Source organism: Vicugna pacos, chromosome 13 (assembly GCF_048564905.1).
Source record: "Vicugna pacos chromosome 13, VicPac4, whole genome shotgun sequence".
Lineage (NCBI taxonomy): Eukaryota > Metazoa > Chordata > Mammalia > Artiodactyla > Camelidae > Vicugna > Vicugna pacos.
Window position 1 is genome coordinate 59,569,924 of NC_132999.1, and position 12,630 is coordinate 59,582,553.

At 53.4% G+C, this 12,630-nt stretch overlaps 2 protein-coding genes across 4 annotated transcripts in view; one reads left to right on the plus strand and one right to left on the minus strand.

The window, feature by feature from the left end:
* Positions 1 to 8,721, minus strand: part of DRAXIN (dorsal inhibitory axon guidance protein) — a 21,819-nt gene extending 13,098 nt beyond the window's left edge. The window contains exon 1 of the mRNA XM_072975387.1: positions 8,610 to 8,721. The gene's annotated coding sequence lies outside the window, so the exon portion shown is untranslated. The remainder of the gene's footprint in view (positions 1 to 8,609) is intronic.
* MAD2L2 (mitotic arrest deficient 2 like 2) overlaps positions 8,539 to 12,630 on the plus strand; it is a 12,311-nt gene continuing 8,219 nt past the window's right edge. Inside the window, exon 1 of one of the 3 annotated variants that reach the window (XM_072975395.1) lies at positions 8,539 to 8,562. The gene's annotated coding sequence lies outside the window, so the exon portion shown is untranslated. Of the gene's footprint in view, positions 8,563 to 8,630; positions 8,713 to 8,909; positions 9,056 to 12,630 lie in introns of those variants that run through there. The other 2 variants (XM_072975393.1, XM_072975394.1) reach the window with 2 other exon arrangements.

The window sequence follows — 12,630 nt, forward strand, 5'->3', positions numbered from 1 at the left end:
TAAAAACCAAACTAAACTAAAGCAATTGTAATATTAGGGGCTGCCACTCCCTGAGTGTGAAGTCCAGGCTCTTACAAGCTTATTCTGTCCATTTCTTATCGCATCGTCTTAACTGCCCTGCATGGGTCAGGTTGTTCTCCATATTTTTTAAATGAGGGAACCGAGGCTCTGGAAGGGTAAGCCACAAATCCAAGGTGACACTGGTGAGTGGCAAAGAACCACCTCAGGGCCTGGGTTCTCTCTGCACCCATGGCATGCGGACAGTCCTTGAACCCCATTGGGGCGGGGGGCACCCGCCTTCCCCACGTAATCTTCTGCCACTGCTGTGAGTACAGTCAGGGCCCAGGAGGGGGGACCAGGCACTGGCAGCAGGGAAGAGGAAACCGATAAAGGAGGGGAAAGAAGCTTGTTTCATGCCCTAATCCTGTCCCCATACTGTGCAGGGCTGAGCTGCAGGAGCCCTCTCCATCCAGAAGCCTGCAGGGAATCAGGGTCACATGCAAAGGAAGGCAATGAATGGATCCTGGAGACTGCTTTGATTCCTGAGCCCCCTCCTCCTGCAACAGCCTTGCATTTGGGAGCCAGGAGACTAGGGGGGCTCCTGCCCACCTGCCTGGCAGACAACTGTGGAGCTTGGCCACCACTAGGCATCGCAGGACAGCTGTAGGGCCTGAATTCCTGCTTTGCTGGTCAGCTCACCTGCTGCTTGATGGGCTGGCGGCTGGAGAAGGAGGGAGGGAGGGGAGTGGGAGGTGGGAGCAGGGCTGGCTGAGGAGGGTCTGATGGGAATCCTGGGCCAGGGGTATCAGGATGCTCTGATGGAACGGAGGGACTGTGATGCTCAGTCCAGGCTGTGAGCCACTGGGAGAGCTTGACCGTCACCCCCATTCTCTGACCCTGGGTCTCCTCCTTGTGTGTGAAAGTGACAGTTTTGAGTGACTGTATTTGGTAGAGATATTTCAGGGGTTTTCTAACCTCACTTTTAAAAAAACATTTTTAAAACTAGAATAATGACAACAGACACTCTCAAATGCGTTCTCTACCTAATTTTAACATGAGTGCAGCCTCCCCATAACTTGGGCTTCTCCTAGGTCACTGAAAAGTGTTCGAGGGATGCAAGGCGAGCAGTTTAAAAGAACTATTTGCACCTCGCATTTGCATCTATTTATTTACTTGCTCCAGGATTTTCTGGACACGAATGAACAAAGTCTGTGAGAGGCTCAGTCTCATATCGAGACATACAACCAATACGCATTACACTCTTTCATATCACTGAGCATAGCTTTTTTCTCATTGATTTACTTGAAAATAGGCAATACTGTAAATTGGGGGCAGAGCAGTGGTCACATGGCATCTCCATGGAGGAGAGGCTGAAGACAGTCTGATAAGCAAGTAGGGTTTGAAGTTGTATCTGCTGCAGGAGATGGGGAAAATTTTGATTTGGGAAAGAGATTATTGATGGTGGTGGTAGGGGGTGCTACACTGCTCATAAAATGCTGCTTTTGTTGGTTTTTATATATCGGGATTATGAATAAGACTTCATGGGAAATGATTTGTACGCTCAAAAAAATTTGTGAGAGGTGGGGGCATGTAGGGGAAGAGGACCACTGAGACCACTGGATCATTGGGTTACATTGGGTGGTCCCAAGGGTTCTGTCTGCCAGTGGAGCCTGGGAATTTATGATCCACGGTGACAAGACTCCTCCATCTGTCTGTCCAACTGACAGCCCCCTGTGGGGAGGGATGACATATAACATCCTCTAGGATCAGGAGTAAGCCCCCAGGGACCACGGCCAGGTACTGAGGCAGCATGAATTCAGAGGACATGTGGGTGGGTGTTAAAAGGCAAAACAAAACAGAACAATATGTGATGATAGCTGGTTCCTGGGCCTGCCCGCCCTCTCACTCGCTTTTGGAGGAGCTCTGCCTTGCCCTGCCCACCTTTCTAACTGTGACCGACCCTCAGGCACAGGCGAGATCCCAACCCACCGAGCTGCTGGGTGGGCACTGCAAGAGCAGCGCAGGGGTCTCTGGGATGCCTGGGGCCCTTCCATCTTTCAAGGGCTCTTCAGAAAGGGGTGCATGGTACTGGGGGACGGGGAGCTGGACAGGGAGGGGTCCTGATTCCTGCCACTCCCCTGACCACAGCTCAGGTCTTGAAATAACCCTCTGCATGGAAATACCCTAACCTGTTTAGCTCACAAGAAACTTGAAGGCAGCTGCCTTCTGCTAAATGCAGACTGGAAAGGACCTCTACCCCTGAGAGACAAGAAACATCTCCAAGGTGATCATGTTCCCTTGAGAGGCACAGCCTTCTGCTGGGGCCACCTGGGAGCCTGTGCTCCTGGGCCCAGGTGACGCACCCTCTCAGCTCACGGGGTTTGGGATTTCGTGGTCTGTGTGTCATCCCACCACCTCCCTTTTGGGGACCCTGGACACTAAGGGCTGAATTCTGTCCTTCAGAGCAGCAGCCTCAGGCCAGGCTGGCCTCCGTAGGGGTGTCCCCTCATCACAAAACTCTTGCCAGTTCCCTGCCATGTTTCAGGTAACCCAACAGCCTCTCATGCTGCTGCCTGCCTGGGTCCCTGCTTATCACCAAGATGTTCTCTGATTTGTCGTCTGAAGAACGAATCGGGTCACTGGTGTTCCAGCTTAAAACTCTTCAGTGGACATTTCTGCAGCCCATGCAGCAGACAAGAGAAGACCACCTCAGTACACCAAAAGCTTACCCCAGTGGGCAAGGTATAGCTCAATGGTAGAGCGCGTGCTTAGCATGCACGAGGTCCTGGGTTCAATCCCCAGCACCTCCATTAAAAATAAATAAATAAATAAACTTAATGAGCCCCCCAAAAGTTAAAAAATATTAAAAAAAATAAAAAGCTCTCCGCCCTGGGAGCCCGGGAGGCAGCATTTGTATGCCCAGAACCCTGACTCAGTTGTGCTTAGGACAAATTTTGTTAGACACAGGAATCATCTCTGATTTTGTGTCCATGCTTCCGTGAAGATTTCAGGAATGCTCTAACTTGGAACTGACCTGCCTGACTCTTCCCTCTGGCACCTCCTCATCCCTCCGTTGGACACTTCCTGGCATGGCTGGAATTGGACAATAGAGGTGACCGTCCCCAGGTTCCCCCTTTAGCCCTTAAAACACTGGGGCCACCCTGCAGTCAGCTCCACAAACCTGGAGCTCCAGTTGGGGAATCTTACACCTAGGAACAGATTCCTGTCTTTTTTAGGAGAAGCTGACTCCCCCAGGGTGGAAAAATGGGTAGCTATGCTTGTTCAATCAAAATGGTTATATCCCAGGTGAGAGTCGGGAGGGGGAGATGGACCCTAAATCCTGGGCTCTTCCCCAGGCAATTTGGGACTAGAATTTGTCCCTCTAGCCCCTCCCACCAGCACAGGCTTCATGAGGCATAATTTCCCTGTCTGTGAAATGAGATTATTAGCCTGTCATGAGATTTGACTGTTTAGGGAATCAGTACTCCTGCGTGGCTAGGGGAGGGGAGGTTTCTGGGAATGGAAGGCACTCAGTGTAGGTGGGATGGAAGGCGGGCGAAGACGAGCTCACTGGTGGGGTGGGTGAGACTTGAAACAGCTGCCTTGGGAGGTGCTCGGTGGGGGGCTGGGGCCTTGATAGTCCTGAGCCAATCCCTACCCATCACTCTGTCTCCCTGAGGCTCTGCATCCCCAAAGTGCCACCTGTCCAATAGGAAGGGACCTCTCAGCTCCCCTAGGTTTCAGCACAGCCAGAGCCCCACCTACCCCTCCATGGGCCTTTGTGCCAACCTGGTCTCACACAGAGAGCTCTGCCTCTTGACCTGCGGAGCACCAGCTGCTTCTTGGCAGTGGAGACTGCTGGGGAGAGTGACACCAGGGGGTCAGGACATGCTGAACCTCTCTGGCAGGACCTGGATGCCATGCAATGGGACTTGCTCCAGTCTGAAGAGCTGGGCCTTGCTCCTGGAAATTGCCAGTCCGACTGGGGACAATAGCCCTGGCCCTGGGGAGGTCCCACTGTATCAGGGGAGATCTAGGTTTGGCCTTGGAGGACTCTTAGACTGATGAGACACAGCTCCTGCCCCCAGGAAGCTCTCAGTCTGAGCAAGAAAAGCAGCTCCTGCCCCGGGAAGCCTCCATCCTAACGGGGGAGACCCATCTGCTGCCCTTAGAGATTTCCCAGTCAGATAGGAGAGACACAGCTCTAGTCTTGGAAGTTCCCAGAACATGGGAAAAACATACTCTTTGCTGGAGGGAGCCAAGCATAATCCTTGTCCTCCAGGTGTCCCCACTCTGACCTGGCAGGAAGGCCACAGGCCTAGTGAAAGACTGAGGCACAGATGTTATTATTACTGATTCAAACAAACAGATGTCAGCCCAAATCCATGAAGCTGAGCCATGGAAGAGTAGAGTGGAAAGAGCTGTGTGACCTTGGGTGAGTCATTTAACCTCTCTGAGCCTTAGTTCCCTCTCCTGCAAAATGCTGGTGGTTGTGAGAATGAGGGAAACAAACAGGTAAACAAAGTGAGCGGTACCCTGGGAGGGGCATGATAAACAGTAGTAGCTGCTATTATGGGAGGGGAAAGAGCGGGTGTGGGGGCAGGGTGAGTTCCAGGAAGCACTTGTGCATCTGTGCCCGTGTGTGCAGGCGGGCAGGCGCAGGTGGCCGTGTCCTCCGTCCTCGGTGGGGTGATCGATGGCTTCCATGGGGCGGGTCAGCACAGGCCCAGGCCAGCCTGGAGGGAACCATTGTCTTGGCAAATGAGGTTTGGCTTCCCCACAGGGACAGCCCCATCTGCTTTTATTATTTCCAACAGCAGCCTCGGGAATTCCCACCCTCTCAAGGCCTCACACCTCCAAAAACCTGTGTAGGAGTGTTGTGTTTTGTGGGGGTAAAGCCCTACCTCCTGCTGCGTTACAGGTCCTCCTCACTCTCCTCTTCCTCCCCTGAGCCCTCCTCCTGGGCCCCCTATTCCTCAGTGTTCATTATCTTGGTTCCCAGACAATTTGACACCAATGCTGTTTGGTTGGACCCATCGCTTAATCATCAATTGACAAAATGCCTGCTGTCAGTTCTGGCAGAGGCCAGTGGGGAGCGGAATGACACCTGGAGTCAGACAAGCCTGGATGTGAATCCTGGCTCCAGCTAGCTGTGTGACCCTGGGCAAGTCAATTAACCTCTCTAGGCTTCAATCCCACATCTAAAAACTATATGTTTATTTGGGTATCATTTATAGGCATGGACTATTCTAAGCCCAGAGCTTTATATGTATTATCTAATTTAGCCCCTTGAAGTGGATAATGTATTTTATGTAATAATAATTGTAACATTGGCTCAACATTGGGACAAAGATTTGAGGGATTTGCCCAGGGTTACATAGTAGAGTGAGTGGTGGGCCTGGGATCTGAACCCATGGCCATATGACTCCAACGGCAGGATCTCTGACCACTCCTCATGCTACACTCAGTAACTAATGCCAGTACCGATGCCTTGACTTTCAGGGATGACACATGCTGGGGGCCCTAACCCAGAGCCTGGCACAGAGGGGATCCCTAAAGACTTAAGGTCCTGCAATTACTTCATCCCAACTGCTCGGGTATCTAGCAGGGACCTTGTCACTTGTACCCCCACATGCATCCAGGGCTGTGGACCACATAGATGGTCAATGCCAGGCCATGGTGTTGTGATGTGGGGGGGGGGGGGCTGCCAAAGCTGGAACCTGGTGCGGAGGGGCAGGGCCTCTTGTGGCAAAGGTTCAGCCACTGTCCCATGTCCTTCCAGGGAGTCCTGTGCTCCATGGGCCAGAGTGGCCCGCTTCAGAGGAAGGGCTGGGGTAGGGCCAGTAGAGGGCTTGGAAGAGCAAGAGAGGCAGATCTCACCTGAATGAGCCAGAGTAGGGATGTTTGTATGACCACCCAACCCCACCCCCCACCCAGGAACATGCCCAGCTCCTGCTCTTCCCAGGCTGTGGAGTCAGGGAGGCCAGGACGCAGAATCTCTGCTCTGCCATGTTTATGGCTGACACAAGTGAAGGCTCCTTCATCCGGGTCATGGAGCTGCTAAGCTAGTCTGCGGAACGTGGTCAGTAGCCTCCCTGTTTAGTCTGGTTCCTCTACTATCATCAGGCACGGAAATTATCCCCATCTTCCGGAGGCATGCAGAGCCCCCAGTACCACAGGAGTTTTCCAGGAGGCTTGCTCCCCTTCCAGCCTCCCCAGCTATGGTCCTTTTCTTTAGGGCCAACTCTAACCCTGGCGTGGCCAGCAGGACCCAGTGGAACCTAGGGATAACTTGTGGCTTGCAGTTTTCAGTTCATTCCTGTCCCCTTGGCCAAGGATCCCAATCACTAGAACAGTTATGAACAGAGCACCTGCCGTGTCTCAGGCACTGGGACCGCAAGTGGAACAAGACTCAGCCTTGCCCAGGGAAGTGCAGACCACAAGAGGCAGGGAGGCAAGGGAGGGGGCAGGAGAGCTTCCCACAGAGGGGACCATCTGACCTTGGCCTGCAAGGATGGGCAGGCTTTGACTGAACACAAGGTAGGGGAGACATTTCAGATGGAAGGAAAAGCCCTAGCAAAAGCTGGGAGGAAGTCAGGGCTTGGAGATGAGCAGCCTTTTGAAATGGCTGAAACCCAAAATGCAAGTGAGGGTGTGGTGGGAGGTGGGCAGAGTAGTTAATTTAGTGGCAACAGGGAGCCATTGAGGGGTTTAGGGATGATGAGGGCAGTGGATTAAATGGTGAGGAGGAAGGCAGAGAAGGCAGCAGGCAGGATGGGGAGGAGGAGTCTGGATGGGTGTGTGTGTATGTGTGAGTGTGTGAGTGTATGAGTGTGTGAGTGTGTGTCCCCAGTCCCATTCTTGCTTCTCTAAAGAAAAAGGCTCTAGTTGCCAGCCCTGGCTGTGACTGAAAAAACAAAAACTAAAAACCCCCCAAAATAGACAAAATTTAGCCAGGAGAGCCCAGAACTTGCCAGCTGGGAGGAAATGATGCTGCCCTCATTACGCCACTAAGCCCACATCACTGCCGGACTCCTGGGGTGGTGTGTCACCTGTCTTGATGATGACAGATGATGGTCTGAGGATTTGGGTGACCACACAGCAGGTGCAGGGTCCAGCATGACAATCCCCCCCACCCAGAGAAGAGGAAATGGCTCGTGAGCTAGAGCCATTAAAAAAAGAAATGGGTGCAAGACAGAGGTTCAGAACTGGGAAAGACTCAAGGGGTTGCCTCGTGACAAGCAACCAGCTGTTGGTAACATCGACCAGCCACATTGATCTCATTTCGAAGGCAAAGACCCTTTTCACCCTGACTTTTTTAAGCTCCAATTTTAGGACAAGCAGAGAGGAGGAGGGAGAGAAAGAGAGAAGAGTGCCTGTAAGTGTATGTAGGGGGAGGTGACTGTGATATGGGAGGGGCCGCAATCAGCTTTCTCAGCAGTATCTCCAAGCCTTGAATTTTTGACCCATTTCTCTCTTTCTGTGGAGTCCCCAACCCCACCCCACCCAGGGATTGTAGAATCCCCTATGGCCACCGGGTGTGCCATGCTGGCATCCAACATGCTTTTCTCACTGTTTCCCCACGCATCCCTATAGGTAGGTGCTATTATCCCCGTTTTATGAAGGGGACACTGAGGCTCAGAGAAGCGTGTTCCTTTGTCCAAGTTCACTCCCAAAGCCTCTGCCTGCCTGACCCCAGAGGCTTGGTACTGAACTAGTACTGGGTACGTCTTGCATGCCACCAGGCTGGGAGGTGGGGAGCGTGGACGACTGCACTGGGCAAGAGAGACCAGACGATAGGCGAGGGCCTAAGGAGCACCCAGTGGAGGAAAGCAAAAAGACTTGGCGGGAAACCAAGAGGCCTCACGTCTCAAACCTCGGTTCCCGCAGGCGGCTGAGACCCAGGTGCGCGGCTGGAGAAAAGCCGGCAGTGGGGAGGAAGAGCGCCTGATTCGGGGCCAGAAGAGCGAATCCAGCGCCGTCGGGGTTGCTAGGGCGCGGTACTGGCCCGGGCCGGGAGGGGAGGGCGCGGGGCCACTGGCAGTGCTGGAGCGGAGTCCACCCAGAATCTCCCTCTCCCGGCAACACACCCCAGTCCCCCGGGTAGCCTCGAAAGAAGCGGAGGGCACTCCTGCCAGCTCTGCCCGGGGCTCAGGGAGTCTTCGAAGCGTCTTCAAACGGTGACGGACTGGGGTCCCCTGCTTAGGAGGCCACCCGGAGACTCAGAGACAGAGAGACAAAGAGACTGGGTCCCAGAGGAAGAAAGCTAGTGCTGAGGGGGAGAGTGGGCGAGGGCTGCGTCCGGGAGAGGGCGGCGAGGGCACGCGCGAGGCAGTGTCAGAACGTGGGAAAGTGAGCGTCCGGCGGAAGGTGGGCGATCGAAGAGGCCAGGAGCCGAGGGGAGACGCGGCAAGGAGTGGGGGCGGCGGACCCACAGACAGACGGGTCCGAGAGCTGGGAGGGCAGGGAAGAAAGCAGCATCCTCACCACTAGCCTCGGTCCCCAGCGCGCCCCGCCCCTGAGCGCGCCAGGTAGCCCACCTTTGTCCAGGCGCGCAGCCAGGTGAGGCGGGAGGGCGGGGCCAGGGGCGGGCCAAGACCATGCCTTACCTGTCCAGCCGGCGGGGCGGGGGCCGAGGGGCACGGGGCCGAGCGCCTGTGGGAGCCGAGCGCAGTCAAGGGCCGAGCCGCGAAGCTGGGACTGCGCGGAGAGGTGCGAGGGCGGCAGGAGGATGTACCCAGACTGAGCGGGGCTGAAGGGAAGGGGGAGGGGGCGGGCGGGAGGGAAGGGGGCGGGAGCGCGGGGAGGGGACGGGGGAGGGGCGGCGGGGAACGGGCGCGGCTGCCCGCAGCCGAGGGGCAGTCCCGGGCCGGGTCGGGCCCCGCGCGCTCCCGGCCGGCGCGCCCTCTCCAGCTGCGCTCGGCGTTCCAGGCCCGCTCCCCAGAGGCCTAGCCGCCGCCGCCGCGAGGGCGCGGGGCAGACAAAGAAGGTAGACAAAGGCGGGCGCAGCCGGGCGGCCGTGCGGGCACCGGGAGAGGCTGGCTCACTCCTCCCGGTGCGTAAGAGCCGCCTCTGCGCGGCCCGGGGCGCGTGGGACGGGCGGGGCGCGGGCAGCGGTGGCGCATTTGGAGCAGCCCCGCCGGGAGCCGACTACAAAAGGCCGCGGCAGGGGGTCCCTGGCGGACCCCAACAATGGACGGAGCTGAACGCTCTGCTGCGGCCGCGTCTCGCTGGGCAGGGGCCGGCCGTTCCCCAAAAGGATTATTCCGCCTTGGCTGTCAAATGGGACGGAAGAATTGCCCGGTGCGAGGGAGGCGGAACGGGGCACCGCAGGGCCTTTGTAGCCTCGGAAAGTGCGCGGAGTCGGGGGCGGGGTTCTGGGAGGAGTAGCTCTTCGATGTGGGGATACAGGGGGGCTTCAATGCACTACCAAGTGAGACTCGCAAGCGCTGGCGGCCGCACTAGTGTCCCCCTTCCCACTCACATACCCTAGGAGGGAAGGGAGAAAGGCAGTCCCTACCCAACACGCACACGCACACGCACACGCACTTACACACAGTTCGCGACTCGCCCCGCCCCGTCCAAAGTCGATCTGATGTTTCCTAACCCGGCCCAGCCTGGACAAAGCCAGCGCCCAGGCCGTCTCATCCATCACCGCGCAGGGTGCCGCATCCTGCCGACCCTGGGAGTCCCGGAATGCTGTGTTATGGGTCCCACGGCCCTCATAACTCATGGCGGAGTCAGTGGGGCCACCAGCCCTGCAAAGATCAAAGAGCTGTAGGGTGAGGCGAGGCGAGCTGAAAGCGGCAGTCTTGTCTGGTGCCCAGACCTGGCCCAGTGGCTTCCATTTCAGCTGCTTTCTATTCTCCAGAGTGTGGCAAATTACGGCTCAGAGGTTTAAGAGCTCCCCTCTGCAGTTAGGCTAGATGCCTGGGCTCCTCTTCTGATGTCAAGTGGCTTAACCTCTCTGAGCTCACCATTATCCCTAACTCCTCAGAGTTCAAGGATTAAGCGCAATGGCCTGTGTACGGAGATAATGTTCCTAAGGTCCTGGCCCCGCTGGATATGCTCTAGAAAAATTAGCTGCTATTGTTATTGTAATATTATCAGTCTGATGGGCACCAGGATGGGTCCCATTATGAGCAGAGCAGAGACATGAACTGACTTAGGTTTTAACAAATTCGGTCTGATTCCCAAAGTTGAGAATAGGTTGCATTTGGGGGCAATGACAAAAGCAGGGAGACCAGTTAGGAACTGTGGCAGAGAAGAGGCGATGATGGCTTGGATCTGGGAGGGGGATAGTGGGCTTTATTCTCCTTGTCAAGGATGAAGCTGTGGCTTGGCATTCACTGAACCAGAAGCGAATTTATTGGATCCTTTGGTTCAAACGCTGTTGCCATGGCTGTTCACCAGTGGGGCGATCTTTTGCCATGCTTGGATTCTCTGCTCTCTGGCTCCTCCCAGAGAGATGCTGTGGGAAAAGGTGGATGTTAGGTGAGGCCTGGGCTTCTGTCCTGTCCAGGTTATGGTGACTTTGGGTTTCAGTTTCCCCATGTTGAATGGCCAAAGTGGAAACAACTCAAATATCCATCATCTGATGAATGGATGAACAAAATGTGGTATAGTCACACAATGGAATATTATTTGGCCATTGAAGTACCAATACGTGCCACAATCTGGACGAATCTTGAAAGCAGTATGTTTAGTGAAACAAACCAGACATAAAAGGCCACATATTGTATGATTTATATGAAATGTTCGACATAGGCAAGGCCTTAGAGACAGAAGGTAAACTAGTGGTTGTGGGGGGTGGGGTAGGGAGATTGGGGAGTGGCTGCTAATGTGTGTGGGTGGAGTGATGAAAATATTCTGAAATTAGATAGTGGTGATTATGCCCAACTTTGTGACTATACTGAAAACCACTGAATTGCAGGCATTAAAAGGATGAACTTTATGGTTTGTGAGTTATATCTCAATAAAGCAGTTATTTAAAAAACAGTAGTGGTTGAACTGGAATCAAGAGTTCTCACCCTCTGGTCCAGGGTGACTTCAGAGGATCTGGCAACCCCTCTAAATGTTTGTCAAAACATTTAGTGTCTCTGTACATTTCTCTGGTTGTAAAGGTTCAAAGTTTAAGAGATGATCTGCAGGGCCGCCTGACCAACAAAGGGTCAGTGACACTGGGGAATCAGCAGAACCTCCGGGAGGGAGTGATGTGAGGGCTCTGCCTGGTTGAAGTATTGGAAGCTGTGCAGTGTTACTGGCCTAAGGTCAGGGCTCTGATGTGGGTCCGAGATCAGCAGTGGATGCCAGAATCTGGGCGGCTGTGCAGATCAGGCCTCACACCAGAAGACCAGAGGAATGGGGAGAAGAGCTGTCTTCGGCTGCAGCCTCTGTCTTTAGGCACCTTGGGCCATGAGGATGTGTGTCCTCCATAGGCATCTTGGGGGCTGCCTGCTGCTTTTGGAAATGGAAATGGTGAGAGGGGTACAGCTATGAATGCTTTAGATGGGGTTTTGAAAGCATGATGGCTGGTCCGGAGTGTTTGCTCTAGGAGCTTAGCTAGAGTGTGTGTCGATCTTCATATCATTATCATAACAGCCATTAATTGGGCATTTATGTGCCAGGCATTGTGCACTTGATATTTTCACAAACATTATCTCCCTTACTCCTCGCTCAACTCTACAGAATTGGTGCTAATATGATCCCATTTTATAGATGCAGAAACTTGAGATTTAGAGAGGGAGGAGCTTCATGGCTAGATAAGGGGCAGTGGTGGGGAGAGAAGCAGCAGGCTGTGCATGTGAGTAGCCCAGTGTGTGTGAGGACACCATAGTGAGCATTCTGCAGCTCTTGCTCCATTTTTTAAAATTTAATTTAATTCTTTATTTTTTTATTGAGTTATAGTCAGTTTACAGTGTTGTGTCAATTTCTTGTGTATAGCACAATTTTTCAGTCATACATGAATATACATATATTCATTTTCATATTCTTTTTCACCGTGAGCTACTACAAGATCTTGAATATATCTCCCTGTGCTATACAGTATCTATTCTATATATACCTCTCAGTATCTACAAATCTCCAACTCCCAGTCTATCCCTTCCTGCCCCCCTCCCCTCTGGTAAGCACAAGTTTGTATTCTATGTCTGTGAGTCTGTTTCTGTTTTATATTTAATTCATTTGTCTTCTTTTTTTTTTAATTCCACATATGAGTGATATCATATGGTATTTTTCTTTCTCTTTCTGGCTTACTTCACTGAGAATGACATTCTCCCTGTTGCTGCAAATGGCATTATGTTGTCATTTTTTATGGCTGAATAGTATTCCATTGTATAAATATACCACAACTTCTTTATCCAGTCATCTGTCGATGGACATTTAGGTTGCTTCCATGTCTTGGCTATTGTAAATAGTGCTGCTATGAACATTGGCTCTGTTTTTGAAAGCAGCTCTTCTCTGCACACCACTGCCTACAGCCTGAGCATGGAAATCAGAGATCTTTGCTCCTCATCCAAACTAAATTAAGATTCATGTCAGGCAAGTGGCAATAAACCATTGTCCATCATCCTTTCATTTACTCATTTAACACACACTCATTCAGAATCCGAATTTGGCCAAGTGCTGGTG